Source organism: Cucurbita pepo, chromosome 2 (genome assembly GCF_057944985.1).
Source record: "Cucurbita pepo subsp. pepo isolate OVF chromosome 2, ASM5794498v1, whole genome shotgun sequence".
NCBI classification, from domain to species: Eukaryota; Viridiplantae; Streptophyta; class Magnoliopsida; order Cucurbitales; family Cucurbitaceae; genus Cucurbita; species Cucurbita pepo.
In genome coordinates, this window is record NC_141799.1 from 10,237,640 (window position 1) to 10,248,083 (window position 10,444).

At 35.6% G+C, this 10,444-nt stretch overlaps 1 pseudogene; it reads left to right on the plus strand.

The window, feature by feature from the left end:
• The first annotated feature begins 6,383 nt into the window (after positions 1 to 6,383).
• Positions 6,384 to 8,975, plus strand: LOC147793616 (cationic amino acid transporter 1-like; annotated as a pseudogene).
• The last annotated feature ends 1,469 nt before the right edge of the window (positions 8,976 to 10,444 follow it).

Genomic DNA, 10,444 nt, shown 5'->3' on the forward strand with positions numbered 1-10,444 from the left:
TTTTTATTAGAGGGTAGTGAGTTTCTTTAAATTTTGTCTAATAGAAAAGATCACAATTTTAAGATGGCCAATGTAAATTAGGGAAATAATTTTATAGAGTTCAAACTTGATAAGAACGTTAAGGCTATGGTAAGTTAGAGAACGATATGACTATGAAGTGTTTACGTTATGACTTGTTTATGATATGATGCATTGTATGCTAGATTATTGTGCTTAAGTACGTAGTTATGTGAACGTGAATGTATGCTTTTAGTCTGATGTGATGTGTAATGCATGTAACGATGTGTGGTCCTTGAACGATTATGGCTTGTTTGTATGAATATTTGAATGTAACTGCATGAATTGTATGACATGAAATACGGTAAATTGCATGGAACATAACCCCGTTAGGAATATGTATGATATGTAAAGAAATGAGAATGAGAATGACATGTAAGCATGAAAACGTGACAGGGGGTTATGTTCATTAATGATAACTGTAGGACTAGTGGGACCTCATGCATATTGTGTGCTCATGCATTTGGGGGGATACCCTTATCCCATCACGAGGGTACGGACGCGTACATCCAATGGCAGGACAACGATCGTTATGCTTTGCATAGCGCTGCCGTGACGGTTCTAATTTTAACGGGTCCCGATAGGCTCCCAGAGCATGCCCACCGACTAGGGACAGTGGCCCAGCGGTGTGCGAACTAGCTGGTGAGTCCATACTCGCACGTATGGGCTGCGTGTAGAGTATATGGTACACGTCCACGATTACCTATTAGGATTACACCGTAGGGAAAACGAAACGAAATGAAAGATAGGTCCCATCGTTTCATTGCATGTGATTGTTGCATTTAACCCCAATAGTGGGGTCACTTGCTGAGTATTTCTTTAAATACTCAAGCCATGTGCTACTACATTTTTCAGGTTAAGGCAAGGCATTCCTATACGGCTGACGACGGCATCGCAACTCAAGATCATGGCACATGCATAGCATAGTGGTATTTATTTTCTTAGACTTAGGATAGAATAGGATGTTTTAAACTTAAACGCTTATTTATTTTATTTCGAGTCTTTTGTTGTGTCGTTTTAAAAATGTTTTCGAAACACATAAGTCCATGGCTGTGTTTTAAGTTAAAGGTTATGTTTTATGGAATTTAAATGAAGTCTTCCTCATTCAATGTTTATGGTATGTATACAGTATCGACCTTAAATTAAGTAGAAAATTTCGAGTCGTTACAATTTGCATGTATGCATGATAAAGGAGGAAGGAAACTATGTGAAATCTGCGCTACGGATGAAGATGGACGTTATCTTCCCGTTGAGCATGTTTGTTAATATTGCATGAACTGTTGCATGTTAACTCAAATGCATATTATGGTATGTTAAGACTATATATGAAATTTGGTGGTCATTGGATAAGGTTAAGTAGGTAAACAAAGAAATGATATAAAATGACCATAATACCCATAAGTTAATTTAGCTTCGGTTCATGAACTAAATAACCTCCAAATATTATGAAACTCTTTCAATTGGAACACATGAAACCTTGGATAAAAGTTGTCAGGTTCATGAATAGTACCGTAAATCTTAGGGGAGTGTCTTGGAGAACGAAGCTGAGAATGTTTGCTAAACCACCCCACCTGAATGGTGTGTCAATGTTCTCTATTTATAATCAAATAAATTAAAAGGATATAGAAACATAAATAAATTGAAATAACAATACATGAAAAGATACCTATGGTAAAAAGATATTTGCTTATAATAAAATATCAAATATGATATATAGGGTAAAGTATAATTTAGTACTAGATATCCTTGAAAGAGCAAAACAAGAACCTAGAAATTACCAAGAACAAAGTGTAATTTAGTACTAGATATCCTTGAAAGAGCAAAAAAGGAACCTAGAAATTACCAAGAACAAGACAAAGATCAATGACTAGAACATGGATCAAGATCTAAGTTCTAAGACTAAGAATCAAGACCTAAGAACCATAGTACTAAGGCCCTTGGATTAGAACTAAAGTTTAAGGATCCAAGGACCAAGGTTCTCAGGATAGATTGAGATATGAACCCACAAATCAAGGATAAGAACTAAAGAGCGCAAGTACTTACAACCAGAACAAGAAAAAGAAAAGAAAGAGTGTGATACTCTAGCATATCAAGGACACGATTAAGAGCCTACAAGTAGGCTACTTACTGAGTCTTTGTAATAAGGAGCTTTTTGAGGTCTGGAGGGGACTTTGGAGTAGGTGCAGTAGACAAGTTTCACCCGTCGTCCTCAAACTTTTTATTTTAAAACGTTTTGTGTCCATTCGATATTTTGTGTCTCAAATATGTTGGGTTGTGTTTTAAAAACTTATGTATGAACTTTATTTTGATATAATGTATATTATGTTTTAAATTTTCTTGTTTTATTTCGCTAAAAAAATTTCGTTCTTTTATGAAGCCAACGAGTCAGCCCGGTCCTTACAACTTGTATCTTTCCAAAAGAAAAAAAAAAAATTATATATATATATATATATATATATATATATATATATATATATATATATATATATATATATATATATATATATATATATATATATATATATAACTATATCATGTTTTATTTTTATTATCATCGGTATACATTTTAGCTCAACAAGTACAAAATAATTGACCTTCAATCTCCAAAACAGAAAAGCAATAAGGGTTTTCTTGTGTCTAGATCAAGAATAACTCAATGAAACTCAACATCCTTGGAAGTTGTGTTTAAATCAACCCAATGAAACTCAACGATCATATCCAAGGGTACTCTAATAGATATGATTCTTTAGAACCAAGACGTAAGGAAATGCCATTGTCTTCTGCTGCCCAAGTACAAATACTATTATAACATTGATCGCTAAACCAATTTTCCATTTCTGGCCAAAATACTTCACCAGAAGCATGTCCGTGTTTGCTGCTAAAATTGCACCAAAATCGTGCTGATTGCCAAAAAATTTCTTTGAAGGTCCAAGAGTATTTCGCTCTAAGGTCGATTTCCTGTTTGCCTAAATCGTTGTCTTTAGACTTGCAATGAGCCAAGAGAATTGAATCCTTCATATGATTCCAAATTGCTTCCCACGGGGAGAATGGGCGTTGTATCTTTGAGTCGGATTCTGCAAAACATGAGCTAATAATCATATTTGATTTAAAAGCAAACAATATGACGAGAAAGAATATGTTTATGTTTTGAGGCTTCATTTTTTTTTTTTTTTTTGTGGGAGTTTAAGTTGGTAACTTTTTGCTTTGTTCACAAATCCATTGTTTTGTTTCTTTCATATATATATATAGTCATATCAAATTGGTATACAACAAATATTTACTCCGTTGTAGCATCTAAATCTCACTACTTTTCTAACCTTATTTTTCTAAATATATACCATCCATGTAACAATTAATAGGGTGTATTATATATAGCAAGTTATTACAACGTTAAAATATGTTATATTTGGACGAGAGTTTGAATCCAACAAAACCTACCCTATAATGCATATCCTAGTCATATAGTATTTTTAATCTTGTCATAACCTTATTGTCCTTATACATCTCATAGTCGTATCATTTCATGGACATACCTTAGTCATATTGTTTTCCAAACGCACCCTAACCATATAGTTTTATCAATCTATCATTTTCTACACATAACCTATATATATATATCGTTTTTTCAATCTATCATAACCATATCAATTTCTATACATAACCTAACCGTGTCGTTATATTAATAATATCTTAGTCATATCATTACATTACGTTCATTGCATCATTCTCGTATTCTACTCAAACATATCATAACGTAAGAGTTATCATGCCATTCACATATTATAACATATACATATCATATCGTAGTCATATCGATTCATAAACGATTTACACTTATCAAATATATGACATGTGCATAACCACGGGGCACGTGTCAGTAATTTACTTGATTGGCCGACATTCTATTTTATTTTTAAGATTGGCTTGACTTGTCCCTCGAAGCTTATAACCATCCTGTAGAATTGATTCATGTTGTAATTGTAAGAGAAAGATTTCCATTTTTGATGATGGGAGATAGTGGTGTTAGGACAAATGTGCACATAATGTAATGAGAATCGGAAGAAAGGGAGAGAGCACGGGGAGTTGGTTGAGTATTGAGGGGAAAGTGGGCGTGTGAGAGGATGGAAGAGAGATGAGATTAGTTGATTTGTTTAATTATTTTTTTTTACCCGCATGACCTAACATAAATTTTTTTACCGGCATGACCTAACATCAGGGGGACATAAGGAACAAGAAGCAACTTCAGGGGTAAAACGACTAATTGACCCAGCTTTAGCTACGAACAACCTGTGAAGGATCGACTTACTAATCATGGTTATATCAAATGGACAGAAATATATCTATAGTGAGGGGAGTGCAACTACTAGACTATAGTGGAGTGTCCTAGTAGTTAACGAGTTGTTGATTAACAAGGTTAATGAGTTTAACTGGTTAATCTTGGATCGTTGGAGCCCATGATCTATAGGTCCATTAGGTCCCTCTGCTAGCTCACATCGGACTAAACAATAGAACAGTGTGACGAGTGAGTTCGAAGTGTTCGAATTCAAATTAGGGAATATGCGCTACATATATACGATATATTTAACCGCATTTTTTGTTTTATTTATGAATTAAATAAAAAGAGAGAATTTGAGATATTTAAATAAGTTTTAAATATTTTAATCGTTGGAATTGATTGAGATTGATTTTTGAGTTAATATTAAATATTAATTAAATAGTTTAATTAATAATTTAATATTATTTTAATTTGAAATTAATTATTCAAATTAATTGTTGAATTAAAATGAAGAAAGTCAAAAGGTTACTTGTTAGTGGAATTTTGAGGCGTTAAAATTTGGTTTAACAAAACTTACATGCTTGCCATATAAACCTCACAAGTTCCAGTAGAATTACTTACATTCTTGCCCTATAAACCCCACAAGTTCCAGTGGAATTTTGAGTGTCAAAATTTGGTTAACTCAAACATGCATGCTTGCCACATAATCCCAAACATTTGAGTGTCAAAATTTGGTGATCTCAAATTTACATGAACATCCAAACATGACTCTGTAAATAGAGTGATCATGGTACTGAAAGGTCTTCCTTTGGAAAAAAAAACATTGAGAAAAACCTCTCAAAAACTCTCTTTTCATATATACTAAATCCCTCCCAAGTTTAGTCACTCACCGGATTCCACAATCCCGTTCTAAGGCCGGAGAATAGTGGAGAAGACACTAGTAGTGGTTCGAAACCAGTTCGTGAAGAAACTTGAGCGACAAAAGGTTAGTATTCAAACTCATTGAGTTTTAATGTTTTTGAACATGCAAGCTAATTTACTATAATTGATGTACTTAGAGTGCTTAAGATCCAAATTGCTTCCGCATGTGTTATATTAACACCATCAATTCTCTCATCACATATCACACTCAGTAATGTAACGTCCTTAATATTCTTGCTTAAATTAGAAGCATCACCACATGAATTCCATAAATAACATAGGTGGTAGTTCGAAATACAATATTTGCAAATGAAGCCATGAACTTACACTTTTAATTTAAGACAAGAAAATAGAAATAACATATCTTAAACATATCGTTAAACACATGGTACCATAACATATATTATATCATTCACGTAACACATCTCAAACATATCGTCAAACGCATCACATCATTTCATAAACATTTCACGCATATCAAGCATATGACACGTGCAGAACTATGGGGCATGTGTCATCATACAACATCGGTTTCTAACCATACGAATAGTACAGCCACTTACCTGATTAGCTTAGACTGGTGTCACCAATTTATCCTTAATAAAAGTTCGATTTTGTCCTTTGTATCCAAGTCAACTATGTGAACCATGACAATAATTTCAAGTTCAATTCTCTCCCTTTTACAATGGTCCACGTGTTAGACTTCAGGCAAGTAGAGTATTAGAATATTAGAATATTATAAAATTCTCACGATTAATCTCGACCGTAAAGACTATTTTGTAGAGTTTTATTAAACTACATACTAATTATAATACTTAAATTTGTGAGTAAAGTAATTATGAAGTTAAATAAATATTTTTATATATAATTGTACCCTAAGTAAAACGGTTGTTTGAAGTTAACCATCCGTTCATTTAACTAAATCTAGTTTTAAGAGAATAGTTTTAAAATTCAGCTTTAATTGGAATATGATTGAGAATCCAGTTGAGAATGATTTGGAGTTAAGAAGTGTGGTACAAGCCCTTTTCCTTTATAAACCCCCTTTTCCTTTCTTATTCTCCCGTCTTGTCTTAAGTTACTTGATTCTCTCCATTAGTTTCTTTTTTGGTTGACTGTTTCAGTGTGAATTCATAATGGGTCAACCAAACGGTGATGCCGGTGGTGGAGAAGGGATCAGAAGAAGATCTTGTGGTTGTTCGAAGCAAGATTTTCTACCAGAGGAGTCGTTTAAGAGTTGGGGAAATTACACTAAAGCGTTGAAGGCGACGCCAGCCCGGCTCTTGGATCGGCTCACGGCCAGGTCCGGGGAGCACATTGAGCTCGTCGAGATGAAGGCTCGCAGCCAGCACGAGATGAAGAAGAGCCTCACATGGTGGGACCTTATGTGGTTCGGTATCGGCTCTGTCATCGGCGCCGGAATATTCGTCCTCACCGGTCTTGAGACTAAGAAACACGCCGGCCCAGCTGTCGTCTTGTCTTATGTCGTCTCCGGTGTCTCCGCCATGCTTTAAGTCTTCTGTTACACTGAATTTGCCGTGGAGATCCCAACAGCTGGTACATGCCTTTTTCTATTTGGTTTATGTTTGTCGTCAAAATATTATATATTTTATTATTTATTTTCAAATTAATTTCTATTTCGACAGTGTTTTAAAATTTTATACACTTATTCTTGTATTTTTTCTATTAATTTTCTATTAATTATTTTATTCTTTACTAATTCTTTTCCACCTCTTGACTATATATAAAAAAAAAGTGTTTAAATTTTATTAGAGAGTCTCTTCAACTTTGGAAAAGAATTATACCTTTAACTTTTATAAAAAAAATTTAAAAATATTTTTAAACTCTAATATAGAAATGGAGACGGTTTATCTATTTCTTATACATCATCTCCCTTTTTAATTGTAAGGGTACCAATAGTAATTTATATATATATTTTTTCTAAAATTAAGAATATTATTGTTACTCTTGAAAGTTCATGTGTACCAACTGTAATAGTATTTTGAATATTAAAAAAAAAAAAATTAAAAAGTTGTCTAACATGTGCTCTTGTTTTTTTTTTTTTTTTTTTCTTTTCTTTTCTTTAATGAAATGGGTCTTATTTTTGTGTTAGAGATAACGACCCTCAAGTGATATTGTATTGAAATTTTTATTATAACATCTTAATTGGTTGAAACAAAATTTAGATTTTGAATGCAAGAAGTATAAAATATCTATAAATATAAATGGTAAAAATATTTTGAATTCAACAATACTTTTACAATAATCCAAATTTAAAATTATTCTAGATTCCCTTTTAGTTTTTTCTAAATTACTAACCACAGGAGCTCGTTGTAATTATTTGTTCAGGTGGATCATTCGCCTACCTAAGGGTAGAACTAGGAGACTTCGTGGCATTCATCGCAGCGGGCAACATTCTCCTCGAATATATAATTGGCAGCGCTGCTGTGGCCCGTTCATGGACTTCATACTTTGCCACTTTGTGCAATCACCATCCGAACGATTTTCGCATCCACGTTTCGTCTTTCCCCGACTCCTACAACCAACTCGACCCCATCGCCATCATTGTGATCATCGTCATTTGCACCTTGGCTGTAGCCAGCACCAAAGGCTCCTCCCGCTTCAACTACATTGCTTCCATTTTCCACGTTGCCATCATCCTCTTCATTGTCATTGCCGGCCTCACCAAGGCCAACCCGAAAAACTTCACTCCCTTTGCCCCCTATGGCCCTCGTGGCATCTTCGTAGCCTCTGCCGTTTTGTTCTTTGCATACGTTGGATTCGACGCCGTTTCGACAATGGCTGAGGAAACTAAGAACCCTGCTAAAGATATACCTATTGGTCTTGTTGGATCAATGGTGATCACCACATTAGCCTATTGCATTCTTGCGGTTACCTTGTGCTTGATGCAGCCGTACCAACAAATTGATGAGGACGCGCCGTTTTCAATGGCTTTTGAGGCTGTGGGATGGGGTTGGGCTAAGTACATTGTGGCTGCTGGTGCTATTAAAGGCATGACCACCGTGTTGTTGGTTAATGCGGTTGGACAGGCACGCTATCTCACCCACATTGCCAGAACCCACATGATCTCACCATGGTTCGCCAAAGTGCATGAAAGGACGGGCACTCCAGTGAATGCAACAGCCACAATGCTCGCTGCTACAGCAATAATCGCCTTCTTTACAAGCTTGGGAATCCTCTCGAACCTCCTCTCTATCTCCACCCTCTTCATCTTCATGCTGGTAGCCATCGGCCTGATCGTCTGACGCTACTACGTCAGCGGTGAAACGACACCATCCGACCGAAACAAGCTCATAATCTGCCTGGTTCTAATCGTGGGATCTTCAATAGCAACTGCCGTGTACTGGGGCTCAAGCGACGGCTGGATCGGCTTGGTGGTGTCCAATTCCATATGGTTTCTCTCAACTCTGGCCCTATGGCTCGGTGTCCCACAGGCCAAAAAGCCTCGCGTGTGGGGCGTGCCGCTCGTCCCGTGGCTGCCTTCACTGTCGATCGCCATCAACCTTTTCCTTCTTGGCTCCATCGACAAAGCTTCATTTGAAAGGTTCGGAATCTGGACTGGGATTCTGTTGATTTACTATATCTTGATTGGATTACATGCTTCTTATGACTCGGTCATGGAGTCCAAGACTACAGCAGGAGAAGTTAATAGCAGTTTGTGAATGGATCTTTTAAATTTATAATGATTGGCTTAGTGCTTTGATTACCGGATTTGTGGTTTATGTTTGTTATTGTGTTAGCTACCATTCATGTGGGCAAGGACAGTGGTTTGTTTCTATATGTTTGAGCTTCCTCTCTACTTTGTTTGTACATGTAAAAATTATAGCTAAACAAAACGCTATAATATGTTTTTTTTTTTAAAGATCTTGATGGTTGACGTTATTACAAGTTCGAGACTTATTATTATTATTTTTGTGTAATTATAATAGATGCTATAAAAAAAATACGAAAAATTGCTAAAGTAAAGTATTGAATAATTTGAGAGAGAAGTTATTCAATTGATACAAGATAAATGGTTCACCTTATATAATTATCAATCACATTAATTAATTAGAAAAAATACAAAAATTCACAAGTGTTCAAGATTGTAGTAACATGTAGTTGAACTAGCATTTTTTATTTTTTTATTTTTGTGTACGTTATTATTTCCTTCACCTACATTGTAATGTTCGAGCCTCGTAGGTATATAAGTTTCCCTAATTTTTGTGTATGTTACCATTTCATTCACCTACACTCTTCATTTAATGCTACTACCTTAATGCTACTACGCTATTCATTTTTGTGTTCGAGCCTGCTTCTTTTGTCCGGCATTTTCCTCCTTTCTCTATTATGTATTAGCCGAGTGATTGTTAATGTGTTCTTTAATTTCACCTCTTCTGTTGGGTATTTCTTCCCCACTTCTCAATTTTATTGCTTGACATTGTTCCTTGCCCTCTCTTTTTGGCGTTTTGATGTCTGCTTGCTACTTTCCAAGATGTCTATTTCGTAACTCAGTTGTTAATTGACTCAATTGAACTTCCTTCATTACGCTCTCAAAAGATGTTCCCGATATGTGTTGAGCTTGGCTAAGTCTAAGAAAATAAATGGGGCTACCCTATGCGCATGTGTCATGGTCTCGAGTTGTGATGTCGTCGTCAGCCGTTCAGGGATGCCTTGCATTTACCTAAAATAGAAGTAGCACGTGGCTTGAGTATTTTAAGAAATACTCAGTAAGTGACCCCACTATTGGGGTTAAATGATAACACATACAATTTCATGAAAGAGACCTATCATAACAATTTATTTTCCTGCGACGGCCATCATAACGGGCAATTGGGATGTGTACTTAATTTTTCTACACACGGTTCACACGTGCGAGTATTGACCCACCCATCAGTTCGCACGCCTCCTAGGCCCCCTTTTTTATGGGGCGAGAATTCTCTGGTGGTTGTTGATGTTAGACACCCGTTACGAATAGCGATCATTACGACAGCATTATGTTAACATAATGATCGTTCTCCTGTCTCGTAGCGTACGCGTCTGTACTATTGAGAAGGGTAAGGGGTATCCCCCAATGCATGAGCACACAATAATGTATAAGGTCCCAACGTTTTTCAATTTTCATTATCATTTAATACAATCTCACTAGAATCTTCCTTCATAACATATCTTTCATGTCTATGTCGGGGTGGT